The following is a 14,373-nucleotide window of genomic DNA, read 5'->3' on the forward strand; positions in this document are numbered from 1 at the left end:
TCGATTAACTACTGCACTGTAGAAAATCGTTCGAGAATTACACCGTCAAATATGGTACTAAGACCACTCTTTAATACTGACACCACTTTAATATGGTATTATTACCATTCTATTATGGTGCTAAGACCACTCAAATATGGTGTTTCCACCATTCTAACCTTTAAGTTCTCCAAACTTTCAATATGGTATTACGACCACTCAAATATGGTGATACCACCATTTCTCCTCAAATAGAAAAATATTTAAATAATTTATATACTGTTAAGATCATTCATAATTCCGACGGGACATTATTATTACGAAAGGGACTATGATCTTAATAGTACTCTTTATTCCGAAGGGACATATATTATCGAAAGGGACTATGAACTTAAGACCACTCTTAATTCCGAAGGGACATTAAACCGAAAAGGGACTATGGTCTTAAGAACACTCTTAAAAATATGGTTCAATCGATTGATCGAATCCACTCGATACGGTACGTAACCGCTCTATTTGAAACCGAAAGGGACAGAAAGGAGTAGCACTACAAGAAAAACGTTGATTTGGGACGGAATTTTTCGTCGCACAATAGTGTAAATATCCGTCCCAATTGAAATCTGGGACGGAAATTGCGGAAATTTTCTTTCGTCGCAAATAGTGCTGTCGCAATCATTTGGGGACGGAATTATTTCGTCCGTCACATATTTGGGACGGAATGTGGGACGGAATGTAATTAATTGTTTTATCCCATTATTTAATTCCGTCCTAACATTGCGACAGAAATCTTTGATTCCGTCCCAATGTTTGTGACAAAATACTTATAATCCGTCCCAGATTGGGTTAATTTTTTTTTAATTATTTGTTGGGATAAATTTATATAAAATTTAATCACAAATAAATAATGCGCGGCAAATTTTATTTACAATATTCTTCTATTTTAATATACTTATATTATGCACATTTAATTGAGTCATAACAATTTCAAAAATTCATTTCAAGAGTACAATTCAATTTGTAAACATCAATAGTTCCATTAGAAACATATAACTATCTAATGAAATATCAAAGTATTATCAATCATCCAATAGGTTAACCTTATAATAACTTGAAGGTATACAAAATATCAAACTCAATTCATTCTTAAGTTCTAATAACTTCCTCGAGTCTTGGCGGTGCTGAAACACAAAAACCACGTACACCAACAATTGTTGATTTGTCTAAGAAATATCCAAGGTTTGATTCTGTACAAAAATACAAGGAAAGAAATAGTCATAAACGTGTACCCCAAAAGAGATGATAAAGAGCTTTTCCCTCATTATACATCAGAAAATTCAATCATAGATTTCTAAAGAATGTAAAGGAGGGCATTCAAGCATATAGACAAACCATTCTTTTAAACCATCATTCAATGCAGATGCTTTCACGATTAATGGCATAAAAATTGTTTAGTTAATGGCATAAAATTAATTTCAGCAAACTAAAGTTGTTACCCTTAATTTGGTCATTAACTTCTTTCTCTCAATGCAAATGAGTTATTTCCTTTCTCTACTTCAGCTCCTGTCACCAAAAGGACAACTAGATATGATGCTAACATATACAAAAAGGAAAAGAATAATACATCAAACACAACAACCATGTTACTGTGATGACCTATAATCCAAGCAGTGCATATCCATGCCTCACACCAGCCCCATAACGCATGCCCACTACCAATAAATTCCATGCCCAAAAAGTAGCTACCAGTAGAGAAACAAGCTCGCTAGAAAAAATAGCAACCAAGAATAACAATAGGCACTCACACACTAGTTGGTTTCAATGTAACAAAGGATATTTCAAAATACTCATCCAGCCCATCAAACTTTCATCTAAACTATGAAGCAGGGTATTTTCAATCACCCACACTAATAACAATCTTCAATCTTCCCAAAAAACAATTAAGTCTACAATTATGATATTTTAAAACTAAAAAGAAGAACAAACTAACACATGAGCAATTACCAGCGGAGCATGAGGATAGTTCTTCCTTAAAGCATGACAGGCAGTTACGACATATTTGTTATGGTGTCTGTTCAATTAGCAAATGGGACAGAAGATATAATATTAACAAGGTACTTATAGCCATAATTTCAAACAAAATTGATAACAGAAACTAGATTTACCCCGGAATTTTTTAGGTTAGTTCCTATGTGGAAAATCCTCGTCTTCTCCGTCTTGAAGAGCGATAAAACCCATCAAAATCGTTAACAAAGAATCACAAACTTCAGTTCTCTCTAAATCCTTCAACATTTTCATAACTGTCAAAGACGCATTAAACGTTAACTCCTGCAAATTCACAAACTCAGTAAGTAAATGCATTCAAAAGGTAGCTTCTATCTTTACGATAATGCTTGCTTACTAAAATACCCAAGACACTAAATGCAGACTCAAATTTCATAATTTCAACAAAGAAAAGAAACCTGAACATAGAAAACAAACCTGAACATAATTTCAACAAAAAAATTCATTAAAGAGACAGTTATGCACTGATGCAAAACTACATGTACTAAAAAAAACGAATTGCTGTAAACACCCGGCAGGATATCTCAACCAATGCGGTGCAACACATTTCTTTGACGGGACATCAAAATTCTTACTCCCCTGCCACATGCCAGTTCCAGAAACACAAAAATATTCTCCTAATTGATATGATAACATAATTCAAATAATGTATTGTCCCCCCAAATCAAGGACTGTTTTACACTTCAATTTTGTTTAAAAAATACTAAAGGCAAACAAAATAAACAATTCCCTTTAAGGAGAATCAAGTTCAAGTTCATATAATTAAATTAAGGCCAGTAAGTTGTTCAAAAAAAAAATTAAGGCCAGTAAGAGGCAGGCTGTTTGTCGATGTCAGAAAATCGCCAAACCTAGTATTGGTTATAAATTATAATAATAATAATAATAATAATAATAATAATAATAATAATAATAATAATAATAATAATAATAATAATAATAATAATAATAATAATATAAAAACAAAAACAAATTCATTAAATCCATGAGAATTGTCGAATCATTAATGATAGCCAATAGTTAGTCATTTAAAAACACAATCAACCAAAAAAGCAGTCATAGGAACGATACTTACACAATCTATTGATGTGAAAACAACATATATGAATTTACATAAATTCAAACAAGTAAATCAAGGAAGACGAACTTCCATTCAAGTTTCAACAAATCGAAATTAAGCTTTCAACAAAACCCTTGGCAAAGCTCCAACATAAATAACCTGCATTTCCATCATCAATACTAGTTTTATGCACGCTAACTCCTGTTCGCTCAACTCTATGATCCCTCCAATTATAGATAATTGCTTCCTCTTCTTGACTACAATCCAATAGCAGTGTATCACCATCATTTGAAATAAACAATGGCAAGAATTGAAGATCATACTTCAGCGTATTATCACTAAAGTCACGGTTCATAGAAAACAAACCTGAACATAATTTCAACAAAAAATTTCATTAAAGAGATACCCATTTCATAATTTCAACAAACCCATTTCATTAAAAAAAACATACCAGACTCAAATTTTCATTAAAGAGGAAGCAACATAGAAAAATCAAAATAAAGAAAACATTTCATAATTTCAACAAACCATACACAAATTTTCATTAAAGAGAAACCTAATTTCAGCAGAAGTCAAAACTAACCAGACTCAAATTTTCAACAAACTCTTTTACCAAATATCAAAATTTCAACAAACCCATTTCATCAAAATCAAAAAATTCATTAAAGAGAAACAAGTCAACAAAAATATAAAAGAATATCACCTATATTGAGGAACGAAACTGAGAAAGAAAGGAAATTACAAACCTGAAATTGCACAGAACAGTGAAGGAGAGAGTGATTTAGATCGATTGAACTGAGAAGGAGAAAGCAACTGGACTGAGAAGGAGAGAGCGATTGAACGAGAGAGAGAGAGTGAGGGATGGAGTTTAGGGTTATCTATCGTCTTCAGATTGAAGAAAGAGCTTTTACTGTGAGAGAGAGCGCTTTGAGAGAGATCGCGATTTAGGGATTGTGTTTTTGTTTTTTTTGTTACAGATGGATTGTGTTTTTGTGCGTATATGGAGGATTGGGTTTCTGACCCTATATTTTTATTTAACTTTATCTTGTTTTTTTTTAGGGAAAATAATAAATAATATTAAAATTGATAAAAAAAATAATGCGCCAATTTTCCCGCCCACATTATTCACCAAAAAAATATTCCCTCCAACAATTTCCACTAAATTTTTGCATTAAAGTAGATCAAGTTGTGACGGAAATAAAAATTCCGTCCCAAATTTGCGACAAAAATATTAATTCCGTCCCAAATTTGCGACATAAAAATTAATCCGTCCCAAAATTATATATAAATTAAAACAAAATATTTTTAACACAAAAGCGTCGCAAATTCCGTCCCGGTTTAATTAATTTGGGACGGAAATAAAATTCCGTCACGACGTTCCGTCTTAATTTGACTGTTTTCTTGTAGTGATAGAAGCAGAAGAAACTCGTTTAGCACAAGTCGGAGGGAGAAGAGAAGAAAAGAATTCCCGACAACTCAATGAAATTCTTTTCGGTGTGTGGAATGCACTGTGTGAGTTCTCTATTTATAGAGAAAATTCACAACTAATAAGTGAGAAACTTTGGGAACAAGTAATATGAGAAACTTTGGGAACAAGTAACATATTACTTTGCGATTAAGTAATTCACATATTAGATCTAGTACAAAAATATCTTAATTGAGTACTAAAATATATTAAATTTAGTACAAAAATATATATTATATTATGTACCAAAATATTTTAGCAAAACTTGGGGACTAAGAAAGCACTTTCTAATAATGATTAAATTAATTATTTAATTTATCATTTCCAAATATATATCAATATATATTTTTTCTCTAGTGCTTATGTACCCCCATTAATTAGAGGTACACCCCCACTATATAAACACTACTAATGTGTGTGTTCCATCCGATGTGGGACTTCCACTTTTTTCAATTCACACAACACTAGTTCTACCCAACATGGGAATTTGTGTTTAGTCTTTTAACTCAATTTCCACACATGTTCCAACAATCCCCCACTTGAATTTAAAAAATGGTTTCAGAAGTAACGTCAAAAACGTCTCCATAAGATTTGCTAGTAAACAAAGGTGTCGCTTACAACTTGAACCTTTGCATAGCGAGTAAAATTCTGATTAACAAGAGTTGCTTACAGCATTGAACTCTATCTCAGACATAGAACTAACACACAAACCTTTTCATAAGGTGTATTCTAAAAGCCCGTGCGTTTATGGCCTTGCACGTGTATCCCGGTTTTAACGAACGCTCTAGGTATTCTGCCCCGAATCCCATAGGAACCGGCCCTTAGTTCCACATTCGTATAGGTGAGTCTATCAAGAGTACTCCTGTAGCTATATACTCCACTCCAAATAGAGTATAGATCTCATTAAGAGTTTCTATTATCTCATCCTTCTATCACTGCACTGCAGGAATCATGCTTTCTTACTTTTATCATAGCATGTTCTATCACTTGTGACTTGTTATTACCCATTGAACCTATTTCTTGGGATCTCCAGTCATGTAGGTCGGGTTACCATCACTTGTGACCTTTGGGCATAAGTCCCATCCTATTGGATGTGTTTAGGACTTTCTTTTTAGTAATTCCTTTCGTCAAAGGATTAACTAATTCTTTATCAGTACGTACATGATCTACTTTAACCGTTCCTTTTGAGAGTAGCTAGATCTCTATTTCTCTATGTGTTCGTGCCTTAATAATCGCCTCTTACCATTGTGGTAACGATTCTCAATTTTGTAATAGCTGCAGACTATCACAATAAATTAACACTTCTGGAAACGGTTTTACCCACTAAGGGTTCTTAGCTAGCAAGCATCTTATCAACTTGCTTCTTCACTAGTTTTCTCTAGTGTTCTCATATCATATTCATTCCATAGTGGACTGAGTCAATATCATTTGTTTCAACAAACAATTCTTACAGTGATGCTCAATGTGCACTCATTGGTCGCTTTAATACTCATCTGAAGATGTTTTTATATCTTGTACCATTTAAGTACAATAGGTTACTCCTCATGAAGTAATCTTAGAGTCATAGTTTTCTTAAGGCACCTCATGAATCTTTCTATAGCATGGTAATGCTTCTCATCCGTCTACTAGTAAACTTGCACAAGAGTTTCACGACATTAGCAATGTCGGGTCTAATACATTCAGTGGCATGCCTAAGTATTGCCAATGATGCTCACATTTGTTTTTCTAACTCCATCTCAAGTGTTCTTACACTTGATCATAATATATGATTGCAAGTTTACGGTGAAATAATTACATTTCCTTAAGATCTTCTCAACTTTGTGAGATTTATCAAAAAAAGTTCTCTTTTCTGATCTAGTAATCTTGAAACCAAGAATTACTTCAACTTTTTCTAGGTCTTTCTTATCAATGTTGTTGATAAACAATGATTTCACATAATTCATAACATGAATATTTAAACCAAATATGAGCAAGTTGTCTTAATAGAGACATATGATCGTGCAAATATTATTTGTCACTTTCATTCACTTTATACTCATTCGATAGCATTAGAATGCCAAATTTTTCATGTCATTCCTTAAGAGTTTATTTTAGACCATGCAAAGAATTATCTAACTTACATACTTTGTTTTCCTTGTCCATGAATCACAAAATTTTTCAGGTTGTTCCATATAGATTTCTTCTTCTAGTTCACCATAAATAAGGCAACTTTCACATCCATTTGGAGTACTATCGAGTTATGAACGGCGGTTAAAGGGACTAGTACTCTTATGGATATGATTTTCATGACTGGTGAATGAACGTCGAAGAAGTCTATATTTTTCTCTCTGTCTAAAACCTTTGACTACAAGGAAAGCCTTGTATTCATCAACCGTACCATCAGGTTTTAGTTCTTTTTTCCAAAATCCAAATACAACCTATTAGTTTTGCAACTATGAGCCAAGTCAACAAAGTGTCATGTTTTGTTAGACTCTAGAGAATCCATTTCATCGTATATTACTTCTTGCCAAAATTCAACATCCAATGAGGATATATCTTATTTAAGGCTTAATGGATCTTCTTCCAATGTATAAACCAAGTTCATACTCTTTAGCAATTTTAGCTTTCTTACCTCCTTGAGGTTCTATAACATCTCGTATGATGTTTTCATAACTATTTCTGATTACATGAATGTGATCAGATATAGTGCCCCCACTAGTTCTTAATTTTTTAGAAGGGAATTTATTTTGCCCCCCGCTAGTGCCCCCACTATTCTTTAATTTACAGGGGTACTTACTTCATAGAAATCAACATCTTTTAATTCTATGATCACTTTAACATTTAGGTCATAAACCTATATGTTTCGTTATTTATAACATACCTAATGAATACACATTCATAGGCTCTACTAGTGAGTTTAACTCTCTTGGGGTCCTGAAGCCAAATATAGTCCGGACAATCCCAAGTTCAAAAATAAGACAAGTTGGATTGTCTTTTCTTCAAAAATTTCTTAATTAGACTTTTTGTTCTTAGACTTGGGTACTCTATAAATTTCAATTTTCGTTATAAAAATTGAACATTCAAGCATATCAATTTTATTTTCCAAAATTCACAGTCATCAATAAATATGATATAAAACATCTTTTTATCATTTCTAATTTATGTGTCATCAAATTCACACATATCATAATTTATTATGTTTAGAGATTCATATTCTCTAAATTCTGATTTATATGAATTTTTGGTTCATATATCTTGACTGCAATGAATAAAATTGTCTAATCATATAACTTTGGAATTAAGTCCAAGTTACATCAAAGACGCAGTCTTTTTCCCACAAGAATGCATGGTGTACAAGTCACTCTTTAAGTCTGAGTCAACTCAGTCTTATTCAATAGAATTCTGAAATTCAGATTCTTTCATAATTTATACGAAACATTTGGAACAAATTTCTCGCATAATTTCCAGTTCATCAAAAAATCTTTGTCCATTCCTTGATTTTTCAATGTTCTCATTTACAAATAGCAATTACCATCTGGATGGTAAAATTTTCCTCATGTTCCTCGATACACTCCATATATCCAATAAGTTAACTTTGATTATAATTGTACCATTCTGTAGCTACTCCATGAAGCAAACCGATTTATATTCCATAACCAAAGTGGTGTTGATTGCATAAATAACAAGTAGAGGAACAATTAATCCTTCTATCAAGTAAAGAGGATTAACTAGCATTATGTTATGCAAAATACACCGAACTGTACGGATCTGTCGAGGGACAATTTTCTATCCACAATTAACTCCACACTTTACAAATAAAAGGGATATGTGAATTTCATAGTGTTGTTGTTTGATACAACAAGCACTTCTTCGTTTCAGTCGAAAGATGTATTTCTATAGTTTGATTTATCCTTATTGTATTTAGGGACAATTAAGCCTCAATAAGTAACTTCTTCGGTAGACATAGCATATCGAAACGTCTTAAAATTGTTGTTTTTGGATTTCCAAACTGTTGTATTTGGATTTCCAAATTCTATTATCTACCGAAGTTGTTACTAGGTTGAGTCACGACCAGGTCGCTCTCTTTAAGACGTTTCGTGGCACTACCCAAAATTGTGCAAGGTAGACTATCAACCACGCCGCCTCCAGGATAAAACAAACCCAGCTACAACTGTTCGATTAACTACTGCACTGTAGAAAATCGTTCGAGAATTACACCGTCAAATATGGTACTAAGACCACTCTTTAATACTGACACCACTTTAATATGGTATTATTACCATTCTATTATGGTGCTAAGACCACTCAAATATGGTGTTTCCACCATTCTAACCTTTAAGTTCTCCAAACTTTCAATATGGTATTACGACCACTCAAATATGGTGATACCACCATTTCTCCTCAAATAGAAAAATATTTAAATAATTTATATACTGTTAAGATCATTCATAATTCCGACGGTACATTATTATTACGAAAGGGACTATGATCTTAATAGTACTCTTTATTCCGAAGGGACATATATTATCGAAAGGGACTATGAACTTAAGACCACTCTTAATTCCGAAGGGACATTAAACCGAAAAGGGACTATGGTCTTAAGAACACTCTTAAAAATATGGTTCAATCGATTGATCGAAGCCACTCGATACGGTACGTAACCGCTCTATTTGAAACCGAAAGGGACAGAAAGGAGTAGAAGCAGAAGAAACTCGTTTAGCACAAGTCGGAGGGAGAAGAGAAGAAAAGAATTCCCGACAACTCAATGAAATTCTTTTCGGTGTGTGGAATGCACTGTGTGAGTTCTCTATTTATAGAGAAAATTCACAACTAATAAGTGAGAAACTTTGGGAACAAGTAATATGAGAAACTTTGGGAACAAGTAACATATTACTTTGCGATTAAGTAATTCACATATTAGATCTAGTACAAAAATATCTTAATTGAGTACTAAAATATATTAAATTTAGTACAAAAATATATATTATATTATGTACCAAAATATTTTAGCAAAACTTGGGGACTAAGAAAGCACTTTCTAATAATGATTAAATTAATTATTTAATTTATCATTTCCAAATATATATCAATATATATTTTTTCTCTAGTGCTTATGTACCCCCATTAATTAGAGGTACACCCCCACTATATAAACACTACTAATGTGTGTGTTCCATCCGATGTGGGACTTCCACTTTTTTCAATTCACACAACACTAGTTCTACCCAACATGGGAATTTGTGTTTAGTCTTTTAACTCAATTTCCACACATGTTCCAACACTATAAATTAATAATGTTAGGACCGGAGAAATTTATTAATTTAAAGAGTTATTAATTTATCGATAAATTAATAATTATTAATTTAAAGAGTTTTTAAGTAATTATACTGTACATACCAAACAAAAAGGCAAATTAGTCTATGCCTCTTAGAATTACGTTGCAGCGAACCTTGGGACTCAACGTAAATTAGTAGCTACTGTGTTCATATGCATTGGAAATCAATAATTGCTGTGTTCAATGTATTCTTAATATATTTTTTTTTTTTCAGTTTCTATGAATTATTAATTTATGATTTTCTTGTGACCGAAAATTATAAAGGGATCTCCCAAAAAATTATTATCTTATTATTTTATCGAGTTTTTCAATTTTTTACATTGGCCCAAGTCAGGACCGGACAAATTTATTATTTTAGAGAGTTTATTAATTTACCGAGTATTAAATTAAAGAGTTTCTACTGTAGTTAGAAGAAAATTAATATTTTACGGAGTCCAAATCACTTTGTAGACAAAAACAAATAAAAAACCTACTTCATCCGTTTCAAAATGAGTGTCGCTTTAGCCAGTTGTACACAGATTAAGGAATGAAATGAAAAATCATTAGACATAACACTTTTACTAAACTGCCCTTGTTTTATATGAAAAAGACAAACTTAAATTTGCATTGAAAATTGTATGAGAAAAAAGTTGGAGTATTTATTGAGGGTAAAGTTGGAAGAAAAAAAATTAAAGTTGTATTGAAAATGTAAAGTGACATTCATTTTGAAACAATTTTTTTTAGCTAAAGCGACACTCATTTTGAAACAGAGGGAGTACTATTTTCCTTATAAGCATTTACATTCCAAATCTAAATAAATTGCAGAAACAAGAAGGTAGTTTCTCATATAAGTAAATCTGAAAACAACTAATGAATTACAAATATTTTCTATTAAAAAAATAATTACCAACTGATTACTAACATTTATCATTGAAAAAGATTATTTATTTTAAGAGGTTTAAGTATTATTTTTTTTTACAAGAATCATTGTTGTTAATTTTTTTTTTTTAAAGAGAATCATTGTTGTTATTTAATTAGCACATAAATTATGTTAGACGAATTCCACACAAGCCCCTCACAAAAATCTGTTCATTCGTTTGTTATAGAGAGATTTAGTCATGTTGTTTCTATTTTACGGGAAGTGGAAGTCCGGGTCCCAAGCCTTTTAGACTTTTAAATAGTCACGTTAGAAAGAAAGGAATTAAACAAATCTTTTTACTCTTTCTTTAATTAACATCTTTCTAGTATTTTAATATTTTTTCTTCCTAAATGTTCACTCAGAAAAACAATGATCTCCTGTTCCCTCCTCCAGATCTCAACAAACACCGCCACCATTTGTAGGAGAGACCAGTCACCGGAAAAGAACGGTGTCAAGTGGAGCTACCAAAACAATTTTCAAAAGATGTGTTGGTACTGTCGTGTGAGTCTATAACAAAGTGCGACATTATTTGTGACGTCTACGTGGTTGGCATTGTTCATGACTTCAAGGTATATCAACTTGTTCTTTTGATTTGATATCCATTTTTTGTTTGGTTGCATTGTACAATTTCACTGTCTTCAGACTTTACTCGTAGCAACGAGTTACGTTATAATCGAGATTTACGCTTATGAGGCGGGTAAATCACACCTCAAGTTTATTACATCCATGGTTTACTTTTGTTAAAGGTTGTCCATAGTTCATGTTATCAACATCAAATTACTACAATCTAAACACGGGTAAGTTTACGGATCTCTATTTTCTTTTTCTTTTGGATAGTATTTTTCTATGTTAGTTTTAATAACAATAAATTGATCTTAAATTCATTGAAATCACAATGAATAAATTATTCTCTCAAAAAAATGAATAAATTATTCTCTCAAAAACTGTCTCTAGATTTGTTAATGCTTGGCCTAAATATGCATTTGCAGGATCAAATAAACAAATTCAAACAATTTCTTACCAAAACTACTATAAAATAGGGGGATACAAGTACAAACCAAAAGAATGCAAATATAAGAAAATGTCTTTCATATTTGCTCTTCATCTTAGAGTAATTTACAACTCTCTTGCTTACATCGTCTCAATGTTGGTGCTTTTGTTTTCAATATAAGGTATCTACAATTACATTAATTATATAAGCTATCCTTCAAAAAATTATTTGAGTGATTACCATATTGTCGAGACTGAATATAATGGCTGCATTCAAGAAACAAGAGATTCATGCAGTTGACAATCAATGTCTGCGATTTCTTAATTATTTATTTCAAGCAGCCATAAACATTGCTGCCAAATCATTTTATTTGCCAATTTTACTCATGTTTATAATTTATATTATAATATTATATAAATATATAAAATTGTTTTGTATGTAAGTACACACTACATGATAGATGCAAGGGTATTTGGTATTCTTGTCGTCTAGATTTGGACTCCGACATATAAAATGCCCTTGCAACTTATATAATCTGTAATTACAGAGCAATTTTATACATTAATATTAGACTATAATATAAATAATAAACACGATTAAAATTGTCATTGACAATATAAACAAGCTGTTAATGTAGAACTTGTAAATGGACACTAATAATCTACTTTTTTTTTTTTTTTTAACTTTTTTCTTGATGTATATCAACTTATGGATCAAGAGAAACATATATGATATAACACATTTTAGAGATTTTTTTTTAAGGGCGCTAAAAGGTATAAAAACAAAACAAAGAGTTTCAATGAGCAAAAATGCACCCCTTTACACTTTCTTTTACGTATACTTCATTTGAAAAAAAAATTATGTGCCCCTTTAATCACTCACAACCCCCTACAATACCAAAAAATGCTCCTATTTTAAACGATCATAAGTTAGGAATCCTAAACAAACACATCCTCAATAGATAATGTTGATCCAATGGTGAAAGAACCTTGGAGTTGGTTTCAATGACGATCCAGATATTGTTGTTTGGTGGATTGGTAGTAGCATTTTCATTGCTCTCTTTATATAATAGGAGTATTTTATTTATTTATTTATTTATTACGATTTAATTTGTGGTGAGAGGAGAATCAAATTCCGATTATACTGTATCCCAAATAACGGTTAATCTTTGTGGCTAAACAAATAAATCTATGTGGCTAAATTTAGACGCATAGATTTATTCGTTTAGCCGCAAAGATTAACCCTCATTTGGAATACTCTATATTTGGAATTGGATTCTTCTTTTACTACAAATCGTAAAAAAATAAAATAAATAAATAAATAAATATAATTCTCCAATTATCTAAAGGGAGCAACGAAAACCTACCACCAATACACCCGCACAACAATGGATCGTCACTGAAACCAGCTCCAAGGTCTTTTCTCCATTTAATTTTGTTTCGCTTATTTTCTTTTGGCAACATTTTTCTTAAATTTTTTTCTTCATTTCAAGTCGTCCAAAGCTTTTGAGCAAACAGTGACGAAGGCATTTATATCAACTTATGGATCCGGAGAGACATATATGATATAACACATTTCATATATATATTTCCAATGGTTATTCTTGCCGAAGATCTCTGAACTCGGTTTTGTTCAGTTTCATTTCCTTTGGATAACTTGGATGGCTTATCCAACCAAGACTCGAGAGACTTCGTTGACATCAACTCACTAAAACTAGAAGAGTCTAAGTGATCCCCACCATTCTGATTTTCATTAACATAGCTAGTGTCTGAAATTTGAATAAATGGATCATCATTGTTGTCACCTTCATATCCAGTTCATTTACATTTCCTTAATGCACAGTAAGAGCTACGGACAAAAACCATTCAAATTGTAAATTCATTTCTTTCAATGCAAAGTTTGTAAAACCTGCATATATAAATATCAAGAGCCAAGAATTAAGGTTCCAAGTTCTAAGTTCTGACAAGGGTCATTAACTCATTATATGGTCCTACATCCTTTGTTTCTTTACTTTCTTAACAAACAAACAAAATTCAAAAGAAAAATACTAGAATATGTTTAAGCATTTCTCTAAACAACCAAAGTATTTGATTAGGGACCCTGACAACAACTCTAAAACAGGATTTGGCTATATTGTTACAAGTCGTGAAAAAGTTCCACAAAAGAACAAGAAAAGGAAAAGACTAGTTGAATACATTTTGTCCGGTTACTATATTAATCAATCAATAAGCAGTTACGTACTCCTATATATGAACCAATTTTTTTGGATAAAAAAAAAAGTAACTTGATTCTTCAAAAAATGTTTCTAATCTTCTGCAGTTAAACAAGAAACATGAAATATTTCTTCAAAAGATAGAATTAATAATCAGACCCCACACCTTGCCTAATCAGAGTCAACGGTCAATATCCATACATGTAGTTGCCATTTTTGGAAGTCTATGGGCCTTCTTCTCTTTGAATAAAATGTGTCATTGTGTCCAACTCAATTTTGTTGAATCACAAATTCCCTAGAGACATTCCTTAAAAAAATCAGTCTAAAATCATGTATCCTTTTATGTATAACTAATGTTCAGATGGACACGTTTGTATGTTATTTTACAATGCTAAT

General features: G+C 31.7%; 1 long non-coding RNA gene across 6 annotated transcripts; it reads right to left on the reverse strand.

Annotated features, from left to right (window-relative positions):
- Nucleotides 1–970: 970 nt before the first annotated feature.
- On the reverse strand, nt 971–4,099 carry LOC146925032 (uncharacterized). 6 transcript variants are annotated; one of them, XR_015010342.1, is made up of 6 exons: nt 3,844–4,099; nt 3,113–3,463; nt 2,142–2,304; nt 1,981–2,047; nt 1,473–1,539; nt 971–1,223 (listed from the first exon to the last, which is right to left on the reverse strand). It is a non-coding gene; the product is annotated as an uncharacterized LOC146925032 (long non-coding RNA). The 6 variants fall into 6 exon arrangements; XR_015010341.1 differs by having other exon boundaries at nt 1,633–2,047; XR_015010344.1 differs by having other exon boundaries at nt 1,473–2,047; nt 3,257–3,354.
- Between the last annotated feature and the right edge of the window lie 10,274 nt (nt 4,100–14,373).

Source organism: Medicago sativa, chromosome 5 (genome assembly GCF_051527215.1).
Source record: "Medicago sativa cultivar Bolivia chromosome 5, Bolivia_mono, whole genome shotgun sequence".
Classification (NCBI taxonomy): Eukaryota; Viridiplantae; Streptophyta; class Magnoliopsida; order Fabales; family Fabaceae; genus Medicago; species Medicago sativa.